The 26,495-nt window shown below is 42.7% G+C and overlaps 1 pseudogene across 1 annotated transcript; it reads right to left on the bottom strand.

The window, feature by feature from the left end:
- Positions 1–10,311: 10,311 nt before the first annotated feature.
- Positions 10,312–26,286, bottom strand: LOC309959871 (leucine-rich repeat-containing protein 75B-like; annotated as a pseudogene). The gene is made up of 2 exons: positions 26,268–26,286; positions 10,312–11,302 (listed from the first exon to the last, which is right to left on the bottom strand). The product of its transcript is annotated as a leucine-rich repeat-containing protein 75B-like (transcript).
- Between the last annotated feature and the right edge of the window lie 209 nt (positions 26,287–26,495).

Raw genomic sequence — 26,495 nt, 5'->3', positions numbered from 1 at the left:
TGGAGAGATTATTTTTAGATGGACATTCCTAAAACATAATTATTCCTAAAAAGTTCACCCAAAACTCTTATCTCATTTGCATTTTCTTTCCTTAAAAGTTTCCTCACATTGAGTGTCTCCAGCAGTCAGCCACAAAGGGCTTATGGACTGATGAGATCCTGATCTCCTTAGCTCTCACCCATGGCGAAGTCGAGCCTGAGGCAGCCAGAACCCCTGGGCCACTGGTCTTCAGTAGCAAGCATCCTCATCCATTTACCCCAGGGTGCTGAAAACTATTTCATTTTCTACACATGCAGTGAGTGAAAATGGCTGAAAAGTGGTGAGAAGAGCTAGTTTTTCCATTTCCCTGGCCCTGAACCAGATGGCGGAGTAGAAGGACGTGCTGTCACTCCCTCTTGTGAGAACACCAGAATCACAACTAGCTGCTGGACAATCATCGACAGGAAGACACTGGAATTCACCAAAAAAGATACCCCACATCCAAAGACAAAGGAGAAGCCACAATGAGATGGTAGGAGGGGCACAATCACAGTGAAATCAAATCCCATAACTGCTGGGTGGGTGACTCACAGACTGGAGAACACTTATACCACAGAAGTCCACCCAGTGGGGTGAATGCTCTGAGCCCCACGTCAGGCTTCCAAACCTGGGGGTCCGGCAATGGGAGGAGGAATCCCTAGAGAATCAGACTTTGAAGGTTAATGGGATTTGATTACAGGACTTTGAAAGGACTGGGGGAAACAGAGACTCCACTCTTGGAGGTCACACACAAAGTAGTGTGTGCATCGGGACCCAGGGGAAGGAGCAGTGACCCCAGGAGAGACTGAACCAGACCTACCTGCTAGTGTTGGAGGGCCTCCTGCAGAGGTGGGGGGTGGCTGTGGCTCACCATGGGGACAAGGACACTGACAGCAGAAGTTCTGGGAAGAACTCCTTGGCGTGAGCCCTCCCAGAGTCCTCCATTAGCCCCACCAAAGAGCCCAGGTAGTCTCCAGTGTTGGGTTGCCTCAGGCAAAACAACCAATAGGGAGGGAACCCAGCTCCACCCATCAGCAGTCAAGTGAATTAAAGTTTTACTGAGCTCTGCCCACCAGAGCAACAGTCAGCTCTACCCACCACCAGTCCCTCCAATCAGGAAACTTGCACAAGGCTCGTACATAGCTTCATCAACAAGAGAGGGCAGACAGCAGAAGCAAGAAGAACTACAATCCTGCAGCCTGTGGAACAAAAACCACATTCACAGAAAGACAGATAAGATGAAAAGGCTACGTACCAGATGAAGGAACAAGATAAAACCCCAGAAAAACAACTAAATGAAATGGAGATAGGCAACCTTCCAGAAAAAGAATTCAGAATAATGATAGCGAAGATGATCCAGGACCTTGGAAAAAGAATGGAGGCAAAGATGGAGAAGACACAAGAAATGTTTAACAAAGACCTAGAAGAATTAAAGAACAAACAAACAGAGATGAACAATACAATAACTGAAATGAAAACTACACTAGAAGGCATCAATAGCAGAATAACTGAGGCAGAAGAACGGATAAGTGGCCTGGAAGACAGAATGGTGGAATTCACTGCAGCGGAACAGAATAAAGAAAAAAGAATGAAAAGAAATGAAGACAGCCTAAGAGACCTCTGGGTCTTAAACACATTAAACACAAAAGCATTTGCATTATAGGGGTCCCAGAAGGAGAAGAGAGAGAGCAAGGACCCAAGAAAATATTTGAAGAGATTATAGTCGAAAACTTCCCTAACGTGGGAAAGGAAATAGCCACCAAAGTCCAGGAAGTGCAGAGAGTCCCATACAGGATAAACCCAAGGAGAAACACACCGATACACATAGTAATCAAATTGGCAAAAATTAAAGACAAAGAAAAGTTATTGAAAGCAGCAAGGGAAAAACAACAAATAACTTACAAGGGAACTACCGTAAGGTTAACAGGTTATTTCTCAGCAGAAACTCTACAAGCCAGAAGGGAGTGTCATAATATACTTAAAGTGATGAAAGGGAAGAACCTACAACCAAGATTACTCTACCCAGCAAGGATCTCCTTCAGATTTGATGGAGAAATCAAAAGGTTTACAGACAAGCAAAAACTAAGAGAATTCAGCACCCCCAAACCAGCTCTACAACAAATGCTAAAGGAACTTCTCTAAGTGGGAAACACAAGAGAAGAAAAAGACCTACAAAAACAAACCCCAAACAATTAAGAAAATGGTCATAGGAACACACGTATCGATAATTACCTTAAACGTGAATGGATTATATGCTCCAACCAAAAGACACAGGCTTGCTGAATGGATACAAAAACAAGACCCATATATATGCTGTCTACAAGAGACCCACTTCAGACCTAGGGACACATGCAGACTGAAAGTGAGGGGATGGAAAAAGATATTCCATGCAAATGGAAATCAAAAGAAATCTGGAGTAGCAATACTCATATCAGATAAAATAGACGTTAAAATAAAGAATGGTACAAGAGACAAGGAAGGAAACGACATAATGATCAAGGGATCAATCCAAGAAGAAGATATAACAATTATAAATATATATGCACCCAACATAGGAGCACCTCAATACATAAGGCAACTGCTAACAGCTATAAAACAGGAAATTGACAGTAACACAATAATACTGGGGGACGTTAACAGCTCACTTACACCAATGGACAGATCAATCCAAAATGAAAATAAATAAGGAAACAGAAACTTTAAATGACACAAAAGACCAGATAGATTTAATTGATATTTATAGGATATTCCATCCAAAAATAGCAGATTACACTTTCTCCTCAAGTGCGCACGGAACATTCTCCAGGATAGATCACATCTTGGGTCACAAATCAAGCCTCAGTAAATTTAAGAAAATTGAAATCATATCAAGTGTCTTTTCTGACCACAATGCTATGAGATTAGAAATGAATTAAAGGGAAAAAAACGTAAAAACACAAACACATGGAGGCTAAACAATATGTTAGTAAATAACCAAGAGATCACTGAAGAAATCAAAGAGGAAATTTAAAAAAACTTAGAGACAAATGACAATGAAAACACATGATCCAAAACCTATGGGATGCAGCAAAAGCAGTTCTAAGAGGGAAGTTTATAGCTATACAAGCCTACCTCAAGAAACAAGAAAAATCTCAAATAAACAATCTAACCTTACACCTAAAGGAACTAGAGAAAGAACAAACAAAATCCAAAGTTAGCAGAAGGAAAGAAATCATAAAGATCAGAGCAGAAATAAATGAAATAGAAACAAAGAAAACAATAGCAAAGATCAATAAAACTAAAAGCTGGTTCTTTGAGAAGATAAACAAAATTGATAAACCATTAGCCAGACGCATCAAGAAAAAGAGGGAGAGGACTTAAATCAATAAAATTAGAAATGAAAAAGGGGAAGTTACAACAGACACTGCAGAAATACAAAGCATCCTAAGAGACTACTACAAGCAACTCTATGCCAATAAAATAGACAACCTGGAAGAAATGGACAAATTCTTAGAAAGATATAACCTTCCAAGACTGAACCAGGAAGAAATAGAAAATATGAACAGACAAATCACAAGTAATGAAATTGAAACTGTGATTAAAAATCTTCCAACAAACAGAAGTCCAGGACCAGATGGCTTCACAGGTGAATTCTATCAAACATTTAGAGAAGAGCTAACACCCATCCTCCTCACACTCTTCCAAAAAATTGCAGAGGAAGAAACACTCCGAAACTCATTCTATGAGGCCACCATCACCCTGATACCAAAAGCAGATAAAGATACTACAAAAAAAGAAAATTGCAGACCGATATCACTGATGAATATAGATGCAAAAATCCTCAACAAAATACTAGCAAACAGAATCCAACAACACATTAAAAGAATCATACACCATGAATAAGTGGGATTTATCCCAGGGATGCAAGGATTCTTCAATATACACAAATCAATCAATATGATACACCATATTAACAAATTGAAGAAGAAAAACCATATGATCATCTCAATAGTGCAGAAAAAGCTTTTTTTTTTTTTTTTTTTTGCATTACGCGGGCCTCTCACTGTTGTGGCCTCTCTCATTGCGGAGCACAGGGTCCGGACGTGCAGGCTCAGCGGCCATGGCTCACGGGCCCAGCCTCTCTGTGGCATGTGGGATCTTCCTGGACCAGGGCACGAACCCGTGTCCCCTGCATCGGCAGGTGGACTCTCAACCACTGCGCTACCAGGGAAGCCCCAGAAAAAGCTTTTGAAAAAATTCAACACCCATTTATGATAAAAACTCTCCAGAAACTGTGCATAGAGGGAACCTACCTCAACATAATAAAGACCATATATGACAACCCACAGCAAACATTCTCAATGGTGAAAAACTGAAAGCACTTCCTCTAAGATCAGGAACAAGACATGGATGTCCCCTCACACCACTATTATTCAACATAGTTTTGGAAGTCCTAGCCGTGGCAATCAGAGAAGAAAAATAAATAAAAGGAATACAAATTGGAAAAGAAGAAGTAAAACTGTCACTGTTTGCAGATGACATGATACTATACATAGAGAAGCCTAAAGATGCCACCAGAAAATGACTAGAGCTAATCAATGAAATTGGTAAAGTTGCAGGATACAAAATTAATGCACAGAAATCTCTTGCATTCCTATACACTAATGATGAAAAATCTGAAAGAGAAATTAAGGAAACACTTCCATTTACCATTGCAACAAAAAGAATAAAATGCCTAGGAATAAACCTACCTAGGGGAAAAAAAGGCCTGTATGCAGAAAACCATAAGACACTGATGAAAGAAATTAAAAATGATACCAACAGATGGAGAGATATACCATATTCTTGGATTGGAAGAATCAATATTGTGAAAATGACTATACTACCCAAAGCAATCTACAGATTCAATGCAATCCCTATCAAATTAACAATGGCATTTTTTACGGAACTAGAACAAAAAATCTTAAAATTTGTATGGAAACACAAAAGACCCCGAATAGCCAAAGCAGTCTTGAGGGAAAAAAATGGAGCTGGAGGAATCAGCCTCCCTGACTTCAGACTATACTACAAAGCTACAGTAATCAAGACAATATGGTACTGGCACAAAAACAGGAACACAGATCAATGGAACAAGATAGAAAGCCCAGAGATAAACCCACGCACCTATGGTCAACTAGTCTATGACAAAGGAGGCAAGGATACACAATGGAGAAAAGACAGTCTCTTCAATAAGTGGTGCTGGGAAAACTGGACAGCTACATGTAAAAGAATGAAATTATAACACTCCCTAACACCATATACAAAAATAAACTCAAAATGGATTAGAGACCTAATGTAAGACCAGACATTATAAAACTCTTAGAGGAAAGCATAGGAAGAACACTCTTTGACATAAATCACAGCAAGATCTTTTTTGATCCACCTCCTAGAGTAATGGAAATAAAAACAAAAATAAACAACTGGGACCTAATGAAACTTCAAAGCTTTTGCACAGCAAAGGAAACCATAAACAAGACGAAAAGACAACCCTCAGAATGGGAGAAAATATTTGCAAATGAATCAATGGACAAAGGATTAATCTCCAAAATATATATGCAGCTCAATATTTTTTGTTTGTTTATTTGTTTGTTTTTTACGGTACGTGGGCCTCTCACTGTTGTGGCCTCTCCCATTGCAGAGCACAGGCTCCGGACACACCGGCTCAGCGTCCATGGCTCACGGGTCCAGCCGCTCCGTGGCATGTGGGATCTTCCTGGACCAGGGCACAAACCCGTGTCCCCTGCATCGGCAGGCGGACTCTCAACCACTGCGCCACCAGGGAAGCCCCAATGCAGCTCAATATTAAAAAAACAAACAACTGAATCCAAAAATGGGCAGAAGACCTAAATAGACATTTCTCCAAAGAAAACATACAGACGGCCAAGAAGCACATGAGAAGCTGCTCAACATCACTAATTATTAGAGAAATGCAAATCAAAAGTACAGTGAGGTACCACCTCACACCAGTTAGAATGGGCATCATCAGAAAGTCTACAAACAACAAATGTTGGAGAGGGTGTGGAGAAAATGGAATCTTTTTGCACTGTTGGTGGGAATGTAAATTGATACAGCCACTATGGAGAACAGTATGGAGGTTCCTTAAAAAACTAAAAATAGAATTACCATATGATCCAGCAATCCCACTACTGGGCATATACCCAGAGAAAACCATAATTCAAAAAGACACATGCACCCCAATGTTCATTGCAGCACTATTTACAATAGCCAGGTCATGGAAGCAACCTAAATGCCCATTGACAGACGAATGGATAAAGAAGATGTGGTACATATATACAATAGAATATTAGCCATAAAAAGGAACGAAACTGGGTCATTTATTGAGACATGGATGGATCTAGAGACTGTCATACAGAGTGAAGTAAGTCAGAAAGAGAAAAACAAATATCATATATTAACGTGTATATGTGGAAACTAGAAAAATGGTACAGATGAACCAGTTTGCAGGGCAGAAACTGAGACACAGATGTAGAGGACAAATGTATGGACACCAAGGGGGGAAAGCGGTGGGGGGATTGGGGTGGTGGTGTGATCAATTGGGCGATTGGGATTGACATGTATACACTGATGTGTATAAAACTGATGACTAGGGCTTCCCTGGTGGCGCAGTGGTTGAAGAGTCCGCCTGCTGATGCAGGGGACATCGGTTCGTGCCCTGGTCCGGGAAGATCCCACGTGCCGCGGAGCGGCTGGGCCCGTGAGCCATGGCCGCTGAGCCTGCACGTCTCGAGCCTGTGCTCCGCAACGGGAGAGGCCACAACAGTGAGAGGTCCGCGTACCGCAAAAACAAAACAAAACAAAACAAAACTGATGACTAATAAGAACCTGCTGTATAAAATAATAAATAAAATTTAAAAATTAAAAAACGTTTCTTCACATTGAGTTATATTCCTTGCTGATAAATTTGTAACAGATATAACAAGATTTTATTTAGCTTATATTAAACCTAGGCACAATAAAAGTATCATACTTAATGTTGATGACTCTAAAAAAAACAAAAAACAGGGCTTCCCTGGTGGCGCAGTGGTTGAGAGTCCGCCTGCCAATGCAGGGGACGCGGGTTCGTGCCCCAGTCCGGGAAGATACCACATGCCGTGGAGCGGCTGGGCCCGTAAACCATGACCGCTGAGCCTGCGCGTCCGGAGCCTGTGCTCCGCAACGGGAGAGGCCACAGCAGTGAGAGGCCCGCATACCGCAAAAAAAAAAAAAAAAACAAAGAAACAATACTATATCACTTCATGGGTAGTGCAAGTATCTTATAACAACAAAATATTTCTAATTCCTCTTTCCTATCCCTGTATCACTGCTATCATTCAGTTAACTTACCTCTAAGCTATAATCATTGAGTATCTTGTTGCTTTATTATCTTGAATGAACTGTTATCTATTAAATCAATTAAGAACAAAAAATTTAAGGTTTTCATTTTACCTTCACTTATTTCTTCTCTAATGGAGATCTCTTTATGTAGATCCAAGTTTCTGACCTATGTTGCTTTCCCTCTTTCTGAAGAATTCTATTAACTTTTTTTTGTTTGTTTTTGGCTGTGTAAGATCTTAGTTCCCTGACCAGGGATGGAACCCATGCCCCATACAATGGAAACACGTAGTCTTAACTACTGGACCGCCAGGGAAGTTCCAATTAACATTTCTTGCAAGGCAGGTCTACTGTCCACAAATTCCTTCAAGTTTTGTTTGTTTGAGGAAGTCTCTATTTATGCTTCATTTTTGAAGGATAGTTTCACAGAATTATGAAAATATAATATAGAATTCTAGGTTGGTGTTTATTTTCTCTCAATACGTTAAATATTTCACTTCACTCTCTTCTCACTTACATAGTTTCTGAGGAGTAGTTGGGTATAATTCTTATCTTTGCTTCTCTATAGGTAAGAAGTCCCCCTTCCCCCAGTTTTTTCAAAATTTTTCTTTATCTTTGATATTCTGCAGTTTGATTATGATATAACAAAGTATAGTTTTTGTTTCTTTTGTTTTTGTTTTCAGCATTTATTCTGCTTGCTGTTCTCTGAACTTCCTGGATCTGTGGTTTGGTGTCTGACATTAATTTGGGGGAAATTCGCATTCATTAATGTTTGAAATATTGCTTCTGTTCTTTTCTGTCTTTCTTTTCCTTCTGGTATTCCTGTTACACCTATATTATACTTTTGGTTGTTATCCCACAGTTCTTGGATAGTCTATTTCATTTTTTTCAGTCTTTTCTCTCTTCTCTTTCCAGTTTTGGAAGCTTCTATTGACATATCCTCAAGCTCAGAGATTCTTTCCTCAGATGTGTCCAGTCTACTAATGACCCATCAAAGGGATTCTTCATTCTGCTACAGCGTTTTGGATCTCTAGTATTTCCCTTTGATTCTTTCTTAGAATTTCCACCTGTCTGCTTACCTTATGCATGTGTTCTCTTATGTCATCTACTTTTTCCGTTAGAGTTCTTAGCATATTAGTCATAGTTATTTTAAATTCATGATTTGATAATTCCAGCATCCCTGCCATATCTGACTCTGATGCTTGCTTTGTCTCTTCAAATGGCATTTTTTTGTCTTGTAATATGCATTGTAATTTTTTTGTTGTTGAAAACCAGACATAATGTACTGGGTGAAAGTAACTCTGGTGAATAGTCTTTTAGGAATGTGGTGGTAAGGTGTCAGAGTAGGAGAAGCATTCTGTAGTCCTATGATTTGGTCTCAGTCTTTCAATGAGCCTGTGCTCCTGGGCTGTGAAGTTTACAAATGCCTCTTAGTACCCACCCACCCCCACCCCCCAATGGTTGAAGTTAGGTATTTTCCTTCTCCCAGTGTTAAACACTGATAAAATCTCAGTAGGTTAGGCTCTGGTAAAATAGTTTTTCTTGAGGGCAGGCCTTGTTAAGAAGAAAAGAATGCTTTGGCATATGTCAAAATGGTTACTTTTCCACTCCCCCTGATGGGAGCCCAAGGAGATTTTCCCTGATATTCAGGGGGATTCATAGACACTTAACCTGGTTGAGCTCCTGTGGATTAAATTCACAGAAGTGAGGGCCCCCTCTGGAGTTTTTAATTTTCAGACTTATCTACACTGAGCATCTAGCAATTTGTAAATTACAGTTCAGACTTTCCTACCCTGGTACTGGTTCCTGAGGAGGTTTCTGCTTGTGGGTTTCTGCTACAGTAAGTTGTGATTATTTGTATCCACTTTTCTGTCTCTCCAATTTTGGGGGCTGTGGTTTGCCCTGTGACCTTGCTTCTTTGACAGATCTAAGAAAAGTTGCTGATATTCCAGTGTTTTTTTCTTTCTTTCTTATTCTTAGAATGGAGTGTTGATTTCTAAGCTCCCTACATGCCAGACTGGAATCACTGTGATTTTCATTTGCATTTTCCTAATTATTAGTGTGTTGAGCATCTATTCATGTGCTTGTGCACCATTTGTATATCATCTCTGAAAAAATGTCCGTTCAAGTCCTTTGCCTATTAAAAAATTAGATTATTTGGGTTTTTGTTGTTAAATTGTAGGAGTATATATATTCTATATATTTTATATAGATTTGTAAATATTTTATCCCATTCCTTAAGTTTCTTTTTCACTCTGTGGATTGTGTCTTTTGATGTACAGAAGTTTTAATTTTCATATAGTCTCATTTATCTGTTTTTTCTTTTACTGTCTTGTCACATTCAAGAAATCATTGCCAAATTCAAAGTCATGACTATTTTCCCCAATGTATGCCTCTAGGAGTTTTATAGTATTAGATTGTATATTTGGGCCTTTGATTTGATCCATTTTGAGTTAATTTTTGTATATGGTGTAAGGTAAGGGTCCAACTTTATTCTTTTGCATGTGGATATCCAATTTTCCCAGCACCATTTGTTAAAGACTATCTTTCCCCCAGTGAATAGTCTTGACACCCTAGCTGAAATTCATTTAACCATATGTGCAAGAGTTTATTTCTGAGCTCTCTATTCTATTCCATTGGTCTATATGTCTGTGTTTATGCCAGTACCACATTGTTTAGCTTTGTATTAAGGTGTTTTTTGTTTTGTTTTGTTTTTTGGAGGTGGCATCAGCCTTTATTGTGGGGTCTGCACAGTAGGTGCCAGGCCCCTTCTGCTGAGGGAAGGCTGAGACTCCAGCCTGGACCGACCATCCAGTCTCCAATGAGCCCATCCTCCTGTGCACGGGGATCTGGGTCCTGTGGGGTAACTCTGCCTCCATCATCCCCTCCCACGTGCTCGGGTGCGTTGCTAGTCAGGAAGCAGGAGCCAGGGCGGGTGGCGGGTCACCTGGTGCAGCAGGCCTGGGGCTCGGGCCCTGGACCGGCAGCTGCAGAGCCCCAGCTGGAAGCAAGGGCCGTGGCCCCGGCCATGCCACCCTCAGGCTCTGGGTCCAGGCTCTCGTAGATGGTGGGCAGCGAGGTGCGCTGGCTTAGCCTACGGCTAAGACCAACCAGCAGGGGCTGGGGCAGGGAGGCCACATCCACGTTGTTGCCCAGGCCCACCCGGGCCAGCACCGGGAACTTGGTGGTGTCCTTGATCGCCTCAGTGAGCTCACGGGCGGTAGCCCGCGGCAGCCGGTTGCTGTTGAGCAGAAGCTGGGTGAGGCGGGGCAGCGTCCAGAGGCTGGGCAGCAGCTGGTGCAGCAGCTCATCACTCAGCCCCGTGAAGCTCAGGTCCAGCACTGCCAGCCTGGCGCCCTGGCTGCCCAGGTAGCGCATGATATGCTGCACGTCCCGCACCGACAGTTGTATCCCCGATAGGTTCACGGTCTCCCCTGCCAGCAGAGTCTTCTGGAGGTTGCTCTTGAGGCAGCTCTGGGTCTTCCTTCGGGGCAGGCTGGACCCCTGCTGCCGCTTGGAGTGAGGAGTGAGGTGGTAGATGAGCTACCGGCAGGTCTTGTCTGAGGACTTCCAGGGCTCATAGTCCTGCGGGGGCAGCGCGACTTGGGGCACTGCAGGTCCCGGGCCAGGTTCACAAGCAGGTCGTGGGAGATGGGGTCCACCAGATTGAGGAAGGCCACATTCCTGTAGAGGATGTCTGTGAGGAGGGTCCCCTCGAGGCCCAGGTCCTGGCGCAGGAGGCGCAGCAGCTGCCGGGCGCGCGCCGGGCGCCGCTCGCGGAGCGTCGACTGGATCTCGCGGAGCCAGCGCACCCGGCGCTCATAGGGCGCCGGCCCGCACCCCGCCTCCGCCCCAGCCTCCGAGCCCGCTTCGGGCCCGGGCCGCCGGCCCAGCCGCGCCCCCAGGGCCGCCGCGCGGCGGGCGCCGAGCCGGCCTGTAATAAGTTTTGAAACCAGAAAGAGTGAGTCCTCCAACTTGTTCTTCTTTTTCAAGATTGTTTTGTCTTTTTGGAAGTTCCCTTGAACTTCCATATGAACTTTAGGATGGATTTTTCTACCGTGCATAAAATGCCATTGAGATTTTGATGGAGATTGGGTTAAAAATGTAGATCACTGAGTATTGTGGAAATCTTAACAATACTGTTTTCTAATCTATGAACATGGGTTGTCTCTCCATTTATCTATGTTTTCTTTCATTTATTTCAGCAATGTTTTGTAGTTTTCAGTGTGGAAATCTTTTACCCCCTTGAATAAGCTAATTCCTAGGTATTTTATTCTTTTTGATGTTATTGTAAATGGAATTGTTTATTAATTTCCTTTTGCGGTTGTTCATTGTTAGTGTATAGAAATGCAACTAATTTTTTAGTGTTGATTTTATACCTTGCAATTTTGCTGATTTCATTTATTAGTTCTAAGAGGTCCCCCCAACTCCCCGCTTTGGTGTGTGTGTGGAGTTTTCTACATATAGTATAATGTCATCTGTGAATGGAGATAATTTTACTTTCTCTTTCCCAATTGGGATGCCTTTTATTTCTTTTTCTTGATTGACTGCTCTGGTTAGAACTTCCAATTATATGTTGAATAGAAGTGGCAAAACCAGGTATCCTTGTCTTATTCCCCATCTCACCACTGAATAGGATGTTAGCTGTGGGTTTTTCATATACGACTTTTATTATGTTGAGAGAGTTTCTTTCTATTCCTAGTTTCTATAGTGTTTTTATCATGAGAGGGTGTTGAATTTTGTCAAATGCTTTTTCTGCAACAATTGAGATGATCATGTGTTTTTCCCCTTCATTTTGTTAATATGTGTTCTACATTGATTGATTTTCATATGTTGAGCTATCCTTTATTCCAGGAATAAATCCCACTTGGCCATTGTGTATAATCTTTTAATATGCAGCTGAATTCAGTTTGCTAGTATAGGCATACCTCGTTTTACTGTGCTTCATTTTATTGTGCTTTGCAGATATTGTGCTTTTTACAAATAGAAGGTTTGTGGCAACCCTACATCAGGCAAGTCTGTTGGCCCCATTTTTCCAACAGCATTTGCTCACTTCATGTCTCTGTGTCACATTTTGGTCATTCTCACAATATTTCAAAAATTTCATTATTATTATATTTGTTATGGTGATCTATAGGAGTGGTTTTGTTTTTTTTTTTCTGGCTGCTCCGCGCAGCTTGTGGGATCTTAGTTCCCCAACCAGGGATTGAACCTGGGCCCCAGAAGTAAAAGTCCTGAGTCCTAACCACTGGACCGCCAGGGAATTCCTGATGATGAGTGATCTTTTTTTTTTTTTTTTTGTGGTACGCGGGCCCCTCACTGCTGTGGCCTCTCCCGTTGTGGAGCACAGGCTCCGGACGTGCAGGCTCAGCGGCCATGGCTCACGGGCCCAGCCTCTCTGCAGCATGTGGGATCCTCCCGGACCGGGGCACGAACCTGCGTCCCCTGCATCAACAGACGGACTCTCAACCACTGCGCCACCAGAGAAGCCCCGATGAGTGATATTTGATGTTACTACTACAACCAGCTGAAGGCTTGGATGATGATTAGCATTGTTTAGCAATGACATATTTTAAAATTAAGTTGTGTACAATTTTTTTTAGACATAATGCTATTGCATACTTAATAGACTACAGGATAGTATAAACATAACTTTTATATGTACCAAGAAACCAAAAAATTTGTGTGACTCCATTTATTGTGACATTTGCTTTATTGTGGTGGTCTGGAACAAAACTTGCTTTATCTCCAGTTCTGCCTGTATATGTTGAGAACTTTTGCATTAATGTTCATAAGGGATATTGGTCTGTAGTTTTCTTTTCTTGTAGTATCTGTGCCTGGCTTTGATATAAAGGCAGTCTTGGCTTTATATTGTCATTCTATGCGTTAAGAAGTAATCCCTCTTCTTCACTTTTTTGGTGTTAGTTCTTCTTTAAATGTTTGATAGAATTTTTCAGTAGAAGTTTTCAGTGAAGCCATCTGGCCTATCATCTTTATTTGTCAGGAGATTTTTGATTACTGATTCAATCTCTTCATTAGTTATGAGTCTATTCAGATTTTCTATTTCTTTGTAATTCTGTCTTGGTAGATCTTTGGTTTCTAAGATTTCATCTAGGTTATCTAGTTGTTGGTACAACTATTCATAGCATTCTCATAATTCTTTTGTTGATTATCAAGAGCAATGTCCCCATTTTCATTTCATTTCTTGTTATTACTGAATAATATTTCATTATATGGCAGTATCACAGTTCATTTACCCATTTGCCTATTAAAGTACATCTTATGTTCCTCCAAATTTGGGGCTATTATGAATAAAGCTGCTATAAACATCTACGTGTAAATTTCTGCGTGGACATAAGTTTTCAACTTATTTCAGTAAACAACAAGGAGCGTCATTGCTGAATGAAATGGTAAGAATACATTTAGTGTCTGTAAGATACTGCAAACTGTCTTCCAGTTAAATCACTTTTTAGGTAGATATAAAAACCATGGTTTTCCACCCTTTTTGGGTACTGTGACATTTGTTTATTAACTTTATTATATATATAACGTTCAATAGAAGAAAGTTTTCACTTTCTGCATTTCTTTTCTAACTACCATAATTATTCATCATGATTGTTCTTGAAAATATTTTTCTTATGGAGGAGAGGGGTGTTAAAATATTATCTATTCCAGGTGTGAAATATGCTAGATTCCTCACTGAAGGAATGAGATCTCCTTCAACTGCCTTCAAATATGTGTTCAAAAGTCATTTCCTCGTTCTGAGGTGCACCCTATTTAGAAATTGCTTTCTCACAAATTTAGATAATATTCATGGTTTATATAAAAGTCAAGAATGTTAATAAAATATTCCAGGAAACATTTTAAAGAATCCAAGACTTAATTTTTTTAAAATTGCTTTCTCATACCCCTGCCAACCCTCTAGCACTCTTGTTGCCCTTACTCTGGTCTACTTTTTATTTTTCAATCTTTCTTATCGCTTCCAAGCTCTCATATAATGTATTTATTTTTTATGCTCATTGTCTATTTGTACTACTGGAAGGTAAACCCATGAGGACAGGGATTTTTGTTTGGTTCCATGATCCTTCCCAAGTACCCAGAAGTGTCTGGCACATGATATATGCCCCATAAATATTTGTTAAAAGAATGACTTCATGAATCTCCCTGGGTGGATTGCACAGTGGTTGCAACCTAAGGATATGGCCTGACAGACCTTTCAGAGTGAAGTGTCAAACAGCTCCATTATTCCATTATTGGTTGGTCCTCCACACTCTTTCCCTGATCTTTGAGGAGTCAGATTCTGTTTGGCGAACTGTCTTCTTGGAATGTGCTGGAGGTGGCTTTACCTATCAGATCTCTTTTGTGGATCACCTTGATTTTTCCTATCCCACTGTCAGCCTGCACATCGTACACATGTAGGATTCTCAGTTTCTGATAGAATGGGACAGCCTGTCTACCAGTCAGCCATTTGGAGCTTACTGGAATAGCAGGAGGCCACAGCTATGCAGGGCTCATGGAAGGAATTCCTCCTTCAGGACTTGTCAGACCACAAGGGACCTTTTGGATCTCAAGACATCAACTCCTTTTGGAGCTTGGCATTAGGTCCTCCATCTCAGGAAGGAGACTCAAAACAAGGCCTGGCCCAAAGCCAGTCCCCTCTCCCATACTTCAGTTCTGCTCCCAGGATGGGGAACAATATCATTCTTCCTTCCTCCTACAGCATTTACATCAAAGTGTTCACCTTCCTGGGACCCTTGCTTGCCTTCACATCAACTTGGCCCCTAGCAAGGGAGGACACCCAATTAAGCAAATGAAAGTTCCCTTCTTCAGATTGATCCCACTTGTTTTCAGAGTGAACTGTGTGTCATGCTATGTTAAGACAGCTCATGTGTCCAATTGCTGATGTCCACTTAGTGACACTGCTATGCCTAAGATGTTACAACTTCAGTCCAAGCAAAATGGATCAGCTCTACAGCACAGGGATTGGTGGCTGCAAATTTTCTCTGGCACCTTTTGCATAGTAGTGTGGGTTTCTTCCATGGACTTGGGCTGGCTTGATCTCAGGATGGGTTTTCAGGGTACACTTGATATTGTGAAATAAAATTCATATTTTATGGCAAGACAAGAAAAATTTAAATATAAAAATTTTATCTGCCCTTTGGCCTACTCTGTGCATTGTGTATCTGCATTATACATCAACCAAAGCTTCCCCATTGGCAGAAATACCTGCTCAACAATGAAGAACAATATTCTCCTAGCATCAACAAGACAACTCCTTAAAGATGACATTCCTTCCTGATCTTGTAAGGGGCCACGATGATGCTTTGATCTGGACTGTGTAAACTGTCATTTAATGTACAGCCCTCTGTCTCAAAAAACTTATATAATTCTGCCTTGACTTCTAACAGGAGGAACAGTTCTCAGAGCTTTCTGAGATGTTTTTCCTGGATTATAATCGTCAATTTAGCTTGAATTAAATTTTCCATTTTTTTCTTAGATTGACTGATTAATTTTTTTGTTGACAATATGACCTGATGAGGTTAAAACCCCAGGTGTGGTACTGTTCCTCCTTTCTGCCTTCATATGTATTGCTTTCTAAGATGGGACTGTGTGTGTGTGTCTGTGTGTGTGTGTGTGTGTGTGTGTGTGTGTGTGTGTGTGTGGTGTTTGTTCCCCTACCAGTGAAGAAAACCTTATTTTCTTTAGTAATGTACCTCATAAGGAAGCTCGCCTTGCCAAGGCAGCGTTCATTTTCTTGCAGATGACAAAACTGTCTCCCTGGAGGAAAGAATATTCTTCCTGGCAACATAATATTGCCCTTTAGGAAGCCATAGCCCTAGAACCATCACATAAGGAGTGTTTGACACTTCCTGGGCCTGGCTCATCTATAGAACTGGCTTCACCAGGGATCTTAGGTCTCCCATGAAGTTACTTCTAGCTCCCACTTGATTTTCTTTGATTTAAAAAGATCATTCAGATGATAGAGTGTCTGTGTGTTTCCAGTTTGTCCCATTGCAAAAGAATGCCATTTATTCATTCAGTAGGCCTTTGTTAGCACTCCCTCCATGTCACAGCTCAGCTTGGTGATGGGTAAACATTTAGAAGAAAAAGATACTGTTCTTGGCTGAGGAGCTCCTGATCTAGAAAAGGGAGCACAGAGTGACAAGCCATTGAGTGCAATGTGATAGGGGCTCACATTAGGGACGCACGGTGGTGTGGGAGCCCAGAGGCTCTGGGAAGGTTTTATAAGGGAGAGAACTTTGAGGTGAGCCTTCAAGGGTGTGTAGGATTTTGTTATGCTGGGGGCGGGGGGGCGCGTGGCGGGATAACTCTGCAGTCAGAGGGAATCACCAGTGAAAAGTTCAAAGTGTGAAAGGGTATTTGATGTTCCTTGAATAATACAGTGAGAAACCCCATGAGATTTGAGTGTGGAGATGAGAGTGGCTTTGAATGAGAGGTGTGTACTTTCTTCTATTGTTTATGGTGAGTAGCTGAGGGCTGTGAGTCTAGCTGGCAGGTAGAATGAGAGTACGGGCCCAATCTGTATTGGGAGGTGTTGTGGTAGAATTGATCCTGGCCCAGTTTCTTGCTGCCATTTCACCAGGGAATGCAAACTCAACATCCAGGGGCTTGGGCTCTTATTCTTTTTGAGCTCCAATCTCCCCATCAACTGCGACAGGCACTTATATTTGAAAGTTAACAGTGATGTCTGTTTGCTTACTTGCATAGCATTTTGCAAAGAAACAGCAACTACCATCTGCCAGGTGACCTTTGTTTTTTAAAGAAGATGTTGGGGGTAGGAGTTTAGTAATTTATTTATTTATTTTTGCTGTGTTGGGTCTTTTTTTCTGTGCGAGGGCTTTCTCTAGTTGTGGCAAGCGGGGGCCAGTCTTCATTGTGTTGCGTGGGCCTCTCACAATCGTGGCCTCTCGTTGCGGAGCACAGGCTCCAGATGTGCAGGCTCAGTAGTTGTGGCTCACAGGCCTAGTTGCTCCGCAGCATGTGGGATCCTCCCAGACCAGGGCTCGAACCCATGTCCCCTGCATTAGCAGGCAGATTCTCAACCACTGCGCCACCAGGGAAACGCAGGTGACTTTTTTTTTCAGTTAGAATTTTGGGGCAAAAAAATATGCATGGAATATCTGCATACGTGTATGTAAAAAATCAAACAATCTTTATTCTGAAATATAACATACATAGAGAAAATGTATATTTACAGTTGAAAGAGGAAATAATAAAGTGAATAGCTGCATACTCATCTCTCAGGTTGGGAAACAGACTGTTACCAGAACCATAACTAATCTATTTGTCCCTCCCCCACAAACCACTCAATGTCCCTAACCTCCCCCAGATAACCACTAGCCTCACTTATGTATGTCTTCTTTGCTTTTCTTTGTGGTTTTACTTCTATGTATGTACTCCTAAAGAATGCACTGTATAGCTTTGCAAACCCGAGTAGTAAACCCATCTGTGTAAGGAAAGGGCAGTATGGCCACTGTTAAATGAAGTTCCAGAGGTTACACTGAACAGAGGTTCTGAGGCATACCTCAGAACTTCCCTCTCAGGGAAGGTGGTGGGCAAGATCGTGAGTGAGTCTTGGAGGGTCTCATCACAGTTGGGAAATCCCACAGGGTTCCGGAGTTTCCAGGTGCTGCACATCTGGCAGCATTATGATAGGAGGAAGGGGCTATTTCTATGTGGTGGGCTGAGCGTTCTCAGCTGATGCAGGCAGCAAGGCATGGAACAGAGCAGGAACTTTTCCTGTATAACCAAGTACAGATGAAAATCAGGACCAGGCTCAGTAGGCCGTGTGTATTCCGGTTATAAAGACGGTGCAATGAAAGTCAGCACCAAGAGATTCTCCTTCAACGTTCTCCTGGGGATTTTCATCACTTCTTTCCATGTTGGGTCTTCTGGTTCTTCTAACCCATCTCTTCCCCTTTCTTGTTTATCTCTTTTGTTTTTGTGGAGAACATCACAGTAACCTTTCAAGAAAAAATGCTTGGGAGGTCAATTTTTAGACTTTGAATGCCTGAAAATATCCTTATTCAACCTTCCCCCTTGACTGCTGGTTTGTCTTGGATATGAAATTCTAGGATGGAAATAATTTTCTTTCAATATTTTGAAATGATTACTCCTTTGTCTTCTTCCCTCCAGAGTTGTTGTTGATAAATCTAAAGCCATTGTGATTCTTGATGTTTTTGTGTATGACTTGGTTTTTTCCTCTTTTCAAGTTTTTGGAATCTTCTATTTGTCCCCAGTGTTCTGGAATTTCACAGTAACTTTCCTTGGTGTGGGTCTGTAGGTTTTTGAAGCTTTCTTCCAACCTTCAAGTCAAGATCTTCAGTTCTGGCAACATTTCTAAAATTATTATTATTTTTTGTGGTTGTTGATTATCTTCTCCCCTCCATTTTCTCATTTAGGTGGTTGAGCTTCTGGAGAGTTTCTCTCATTTTTCTCATCTTTTCCAGCCCTTTTTTTTTTGCCCTCCTTATTGAGAGAGTTTCTCAAATTATCTTCCAACTTTTACATTGCATATTTTCCATTTATGCTTTCAGATTTTGAATTTCCGAGACCTTTTTTTCTTTTTCTGAATCTTCATTCCTTCCTTCCTTTCCCCCTCCATCCCTCTCTCCCTCTTTTCCTTCTATCCTCCTTTCTTTTCTAAAAAATAGCATTGTTGGTCTTCCCTGGTGCCGCAGTGGTTGAGAGTCTGCCGGCCGATGCATGGGACACGGGTTCGTACCCTGGTCCGGGAAGATCCCACATGCCGCGGAGCGCCTGGGCCCGTGAGCCATGGCTGCTGAGCCTGTGCGTCCGAAGCCTGTGCTCCGCAACGGGAGAGGTCACAACAGTGAGAGGCCCGCGTACCGCCAAAAACAAGAAAAAAAAAATAGCATTGTTATTGTTTTAAGGATATTTATTTTTTTTAAGCATGACATTTAAAAATTTTTATTTAGTTAGTTATTTTTGGCTGTATTGGGTCTTCGTTGCTGTGCATGGGCTTTCTCTAGTTGCGGTGAGCCGGGGCCACTCTTCGTTGCAGTGCCAGGGCTTCTCATTGCGGTGGCTTCTCTTGTTGTGGAGCACGGGCTCTAGACGTGCGGGTTTCAACAGTTGTGGCTCGCGGGCTCTAGAGTGCAGGCTCAGTAATTGTGGCGCACGGGCTCAGGTGCCCCCTGGCATGTGGGATCCTCCCAGACGAGGGCTTGAACCCATGTCCCCTGCATTGGTAGGGGGATTCTTAACCACTGCGCCACCAGGGAAGTCCCAAGAATATTTAATTTTTTAAAGATTTCAATGATAGTTTTTTAAAATCTTAATTAAAAATTTACATACAGTAGTATTCACTATTTTTGGTGTATAATTTGAAGAGTTTTAATCCATGTATAAAATATTCTCCCTGCATAGTGTCTATTTCCTCCAGGTTGCTTCTTTTCTCTTTTGTTTAAATGTGTTCGACATTTTTCTCAGATGTCTAGCAATTCCTGGCTCCCTGCTCATGATTAAGAATGGGGCCTAATATACTAACTGGGGACTTTTTGAAAACATGGTGGGCCTTGTCAACTGGGAGCTTCACAGTGGGTAATGATGTGGGCCAATTGTTTGGAGTCAGATTCCCCAGTGAGGAGCCCTCCAGACTCTTGCATTCAGCATTTAGTATGTTTTTGGTAATTCCACCCTGTCTTATTCCTTTAAATATATTTTTATTACTTATTAGCTAATGACAGTATCTAGTTACTATTCTGCTGGGAAAGATGAGAAAATCAACATATTTATACTATCTTCCACCATTTCTGCCTCTCCTTTACTGACTTTACTGAAGATGGTTTCTTTGATTATTTCGAAGTCTATTTCCTGGAACCAAAGTCACTGCAGTCATTTTTGGCTCAGTTGTACATGTGAATGTATTCAGTGCTCACTACTGACTTTGTTGCTGTTGTTGCTAGTTTTTCTGTTCATTTTGGCTGAAAATTGTCTTCTAGGACAGTAATTTTCCAACTTTTATGTTCTTAAGGTTCACCTGGAGATCTTAAGACTCTGGTTCAGTAGGTCTGGGACGGGGTCTGAAAGTCTGAGTGTCTGACTGACATCTCCCAGGTGAGGCTGATGCTGCAGATCACACTGCAAGTGGCAAGATTCTAACAGGCTCTTCATGAGTTCTGAAACTTTGAAAACATCTCTCTGATGCCTTGATACTTGTGTGAAATTTGGGCATGACATTTTTGGTCACATTTTTTTCCTCAATGACTTTGCAGACATTGCTGCACTATCTGCTGATGGTGAAAGTTTTTTGGAGATTCTGAAGGTAGCTTGATCTACCCCTTGCAGGTGGCTTGATTTTTGTGTGCTTGTTTCTTTTTGGCCTGGAAGCCACAAGATTGTTGCTTTGCTTTATCTTTGAAATTCAGTGTCTTTGCAGGTGATGTCTCAGTGCTGACTGATGGGTGAGCATCTTTTCTGGGATGTGGTGTGATGCTCTTTTAAATCCGTGGACTCAAAGTTTCTTCTGTTTTGCAAGAGTTACCTGAATCTTTTTGTTTTATTTTCATCTAAATCATTTTTTTAAAAATTGAGATATAGGACTTCCCTGGTGGCACAGTGGTTAAGAACCTGCCTGCCAGTGCAGGGGACACGAGTTCGAGCCCTGGTCCGGGAAGATCCCACATGCCATGGAGCAACTAAGCCCGTGTACCACAACTACTGAGCCTGTGCTCTAGATCCCACAAGCCACAACTACTGAACCCACATACCACAACTACTGAAGCCTGCGCACCTGGAGCCCGTGCTCCGCAATAACAGAAGCCACCGCAATGAGAAACCCACACACCTCAACAAAGAGTAACCCCCGCTCATGGCAACTAGAGAAAGCCCATGGACAGCAACGAAGACCCAACGCAACCAAAAAATAAATAAACTTAAATTTAAAAAAATTGAGATATAATTCGCACACTATTTTAGTATATTTATCCTTTTAAAGTATACAATTCAATGGTTTTAAAGTATAGTCACAAAATTGTAAAATCATCACTACTATCTAATTCCACAACATTTTCAACACCCCAGAAAAAAACCCATTCTCCTTATTGGTCACTCCCCATTCCCTCCACCCCCACCACTGGCAAGCACTAATCTACTTCTGTCTCTGTGGATTTGCCTATTCTGCACATTTCACATAATTGGGATCATATAAGATGTGACCTTTCATGTCTGGCTTCTATGGTCTGCATAATGTTTTCAAGGTTCATCCATGTTGTAGCATATATCAGAATTTCATTCCTTTTTATGGCTGAACAGTGTTCTGTTGTATGGATAGATCACATTTTGTTTACCTGTTTAGCAGCTGATGGACAAGGGTTCCTGCCACTATCTGAATCATTTTTGAATATTTCTTTTTTTCTCTTGCTTATCTTCTTCAGAGATTCCAACTATTTGTCTAGTGGGGTCTCTTTTGTTCTATGTCTGCCATTTTTCTCTAATCTTTTTTTCTGATTTGCTCGTTTTCAATTCATCTTTCTTAATATTTTCTATCCTTTTCTCTCTGTCCCTGATTGTTATCCGTAATACCTCATCCCCTCTTCATGGCTTCATATGTGGCCTTTATTTCAGGGATAGTCAAATTCTCCTCTCCCTCTTTTTCCTGAGCTCTGGTAGAAAAAAACTGTTTTCATTTCTTTCTGCTGTCCTATCATTGCTTCACCAAGCACCTGCGATTCAGCTTTGAGACCTTGCATGATGGAGGTGATAGTTTTAGTATACTCTATGAGTTCTTGGGGGCGTATCTTTGCTTATGATGCTCATCTTTTCTACGACAAAATCTTTTGGAGAGATGTTCTTCACTTGTTGATTTTTCCTCTTTCTTTTTTTCCTGCAGTATAGATTCTTTGCCTATTAATTTTGTGGTTGAATTCTTCTTGGATGAGCTGTTTTCACAAGGATGGTGTGGGGAGGAGCCAGGGTATTTGCATTATTTCATGGAGACGCCTCATAAGACAGGTGTGTGTGATTGAGGCTGCTGATCTCTCCTCTGCTGAGCTAACCAAGAGTGGCAGCTGCTTCCCCTGGAGCCCCTCTCTACTCCCCATGTTAGCCAGGCAGCAGTTTGCCAGGTCCTGCATGTAACCGCTTATCTCTCTGAGCACCTTATCTCCTTCCACTCTACTGTATCAAATGTTCTTGTTTTGTCCCAACCCCCACCCCGGGTTGGCCACCCACTTGCATGGGTCTGTCCTGCACTGGTCCTGCCTTGAAGGTCTCTGTGGATGGCCCAGTGTTCCCTGCCCCTGGCAGTTTTTCTCATTTTATTTCAGAGTTTGGAGTTAGAGGTTTTCCCTCATTTAATCAAAGACAGAGAGTTGCTGTTTCTCATTTTCTTTTCTTTTCTTTTTCTTTTTTAATGGATATGGGTCCCTTAAAAAATCTTTTTTAATTTAATTTTTAAAATTTTTACTATTTTCATTTTTGGCTGTGTTGGGTCTTCGTTGCTGTGCGCAGGCTTTCTCTAGTTGTGGTGAGAAGGGGCTACTCTTCCTTGCGGTGCGTGGGCTTCATTATTGCGGTGGCTTCTCTTGTTGTGGAGCATGGGCTCTAGGAGTGAGGGCTTTAGAAATTGCAGCAGGCGGGCTCAGTAGTTGTGGCATGTGGGCTCAGTAGTTGTGGCTTGCAGGTTCTAGAGTGCAGGCTCAGCAGTTGTGGCGCACAGGCTGAGTGGCTCCGAAGCATGTGGGATCTTCCCGGACCAGGGATCGAACCTGTGTCTTCTGCATTGGCAGGTGGATTCTTGACCACTGCACCACCAGGGAAGCACGTGTTTCTCATTTTCTTTGCTGCTTTTGATGGGTTTGGGAGAAGAGGCAGACAGGAAGTCATTAGGAATCCTTTCTCACATGTAATTCCAATAAAAAGAATGACGAAAAGCAAATTAAATACATGTAAATTTCTGAATTCCGTTAAAAACCTTTACAGGGATATCCCCCACCCACACACTCCAGTTTATGATAGTAAAAATAAACGAAATGCCCCAATGTCTCTAAAACCAAATTTCAACTGTATTATATAGTTCATGTTTTAAGTCAAACTATGCCAAACATTGCTTCTGAATTTGGAGAAAATTCAGCCATCTCCATAACATGGTAGAAAACAGTTATCTTACAGAAAGGCAGAAATACTACTTGATATAAAGGAGCAATGGGTGTAAAACACTTGGCAAAGTGTTGCTCCCATTTGAAATCAACATTGGGTTTTTCTCTTTGCCTCATCTCCTTCCCAGTCACAATGGGGACCTGGCCAGGCTGGACCAGGTCCTGGGCAGATACTGTTTTGGAGGGAAATGGAGCTCTCCATCAGGATTGGGCCCTTAGGACAGTCACTGGGACAGCCATCTCCCACCTGGTGCTGTTTTTGGCCCTTGCAGGTCTGTGTCTAATTGCCTGTGGCTTGGGCCTCTCTCTCTGGAGCACTGTGACCTGGAGGGGCCCAGAGCTCTTTGCAGGGCTGATAAGAGACTGGTAATACCTGAAGTCACAATCTCAGGGCTCTCAGCCTTGTGTTTTCCAGCTCAGCCTCTAAAGCCAGTTCTCCAGGCCATCTGGCCTCTGTCACCACTTTGCTTGGTGTTCTCCACCTATGCCCACCCCCTGAAACGGCTACTGGAGTCCTCACGGCAGCTTTTTCACAGTCTTCCCCCCAGCTTAACTGAAATCTGGCTTCCCTCCCCCGTTGACCCTCATCCTCCCTTGTCCTGAGCCTCTTGGTGCAGAGCTTGCATTGGAGGGTCCAAATGCTGCTGCCCCTCCCTGCAATTCTGCTCTGCTGTCCTTCTGAAATCCTGTTTGGGCTCATCACCCTCCCCCGCACTACTCACCACCACTTTGGGAGTTCTGGGGCTGTGGCTCTTAGCTTCTGCTCTATGCCTGGGAGATTTCCAGGGCCCACCCTGCTGTGAAGGGTTACCTCTGTGGCTCCCCTGGCTCCCCACAGCACACCAGTCACCCCCAATATGGCCCTGACTCCTGGGCATAGTTCTCTTTATGTGATTGTTTCTACAAGCCCCCCTGGAAGCTCCTCTCCCAAGATAGAGTCTTAGTCATCTGTATCCCATTGTCAAAGTTAGGGGCAGCCTATTGACCAGCACAATCTGTTTTCAGAATAAACAAGACTGGAAGTTAGGAATGTAGAGAAAGAAGCACAGGCTCTGCTTCCCTCTGCTGTGGCTCAGCGTGCCCCTTCCCCAGGCTGGAAGCTTTTCTCCATCTGGCAGTCTCAGGGGACACTTCCTTGCTCCTCCTTCCTCCCTCCATAGCCCTTAACTTCCAGGACAAGTCCTCGGGCCCTGCTTCCAGTTTTCCTTTCTGTCTAGGGAAGCAGACTGGAGGCCTGCGTGGCCTATGGCCGGTAGTGGGCAGGCACCCTCCCAGCTGGCAGGGGATTGCTGCCTCCCCTCCGTGCCTGGGGCCGGTTTCGGAGGCTCAGGTGAGATTAAGTAAGGGTGCACTGGTGCTGATCCCTGAGCCCTGCTCTGCAGCCTCCAGCGAAGGATTTGACAACTGACTCAAGTAGGGTACCTGCCATGCAGAGGCAGCCTCACGCGGACAGGAAGGGATGAGGCTCCTGAGGTGGTGAGGTGTCTTGCCTCTCCTTTGGTGAGAGGCTCTTGGGGGCCAATGAGGAGGGAGGCCAAGCAGGGGCGTGGGAAGAGCTCGAGAGGGAGAGTTGGGAGCCCAGGTTGGGATCCCCTCTAGGCAGGTATTCATTGCTGCCTGCTGTCAGCTCTTCCAGTCCCAAGGTCACAGGTAGAGGGAGCAGATTGTCTGGGAACTTTCCTGGGACTAGAAAAGAGTGGGTGGTTAGTCAAAGAGTTGTGTTTCACCAGGTCTGATTCTCCCACCCATTTATCCCTGCAAATATACAGAAGTAAAGAAATACAACAATGGACTCACATGTACCCATTCTCTAGATTGAATAATTACCAAGATTGTGCTGTATTTACTTTGTTACTTTTTCTTTGCTGAAGTATTTTAAGGCAAAGCTCAGACATTTTGCCATGTCACTTCTAAATACTTTGTTATGCATCTTTCAAAAATATGACAGCTACTTTCATACCATAATGCCATTATCATACTTAACAAAATTAACAATGGTTCCTTGGTATAAACTAATATCAGTTCATAGTTGAATTTCTTTGGTGTAGTTTTACTACTGTTTGTCATGTAAGACCCAACATTTGGTTGTGATAGCTCTTAAGTCTGTTTTGATGGACAGCATTCTCCCTTTTATTCTGGGTCAATGACATGTTGCTGACACTGGTCATCCTGTATAATGGCTCTCAGACTCTCAATCTGTTTATCTGTATAGTAGATAGTGTTGCTGCCCTGCCAGATTCTCTTTACTGGCACACCCAACATTTTAAAAAAATTAATTAATTAATTAATTAATTAATTTTTATTTATTTTTGGCTGTGTCGGGTCTTAGCTGGGGCATGCGGGATCTTCGTTGAGGCATGTGGGATCTTCTGTTGCGGCGCACGGGCTCTTTGTTGTGGTGTGTGGGCGTCTCTCTAGTTGTGGCCTGCGGGTTTTCTCTCTCTAGTTGTGGCACACAGGTTCCAGAGCGCATGGGCTCTGTACTTTGCGGAACGTGGGCTCTAGGCTCTAGTTGAGGCGCACAAGCTCAGTAGTTGTGGCCCACAGGTTTAGTTGCCCCATGGCATGTGGGATCTTAATACCCCGAACAGAGATCAAACCCGTGTCCCCTGCACTGTAAGGTGGATTCTTTACCACTGGACCACCAGAGAAGTCCCTGGCACACCCAACTTTTGTCTGCAGTGAATGTTGGCTGTAAGGGCTCACAGCTGCCCTCTACTCAGGGCAATTGCTTGTAGAAAATTGCTCTTAGCCTACCTGAACTCACCCTCTTCATGGCCCGCAGCCAGTGATTGACAGGGGTACTAAAGCCTAGCTTCCTTGACCTGAGGAGGGACAATACTGTAGTGGTGCTCATGCTCCAGAGCTTTCCAGGGGACTAGGCAGAGCCTAGACTTCAACTGAAAGCACTCATTTTCTCAGCTTCTTCCCCTGTCCTACTCTGCCTCCCTCAGTTCCTTGCAGGTTTCTTTTGAGAGCACTTGC

The sequence above is a fragment of the Leucopleurus acutus genome, assembly GCF_964270905.1.
Source record: "Leucopleurus acutus genome assembly, chromosome: 3".
NCBI lineage: Eukaryota > Metazoa > Chordata > Mammalia > Artiodactyla > Delphinidae > Leucopleurus > Leucopleurus acutus.
The sequence above is the reverse complement of the archived record's forward strand: the minus strand, read 5'-3'. Positions and strand labels throughout refer to the sequence as shown.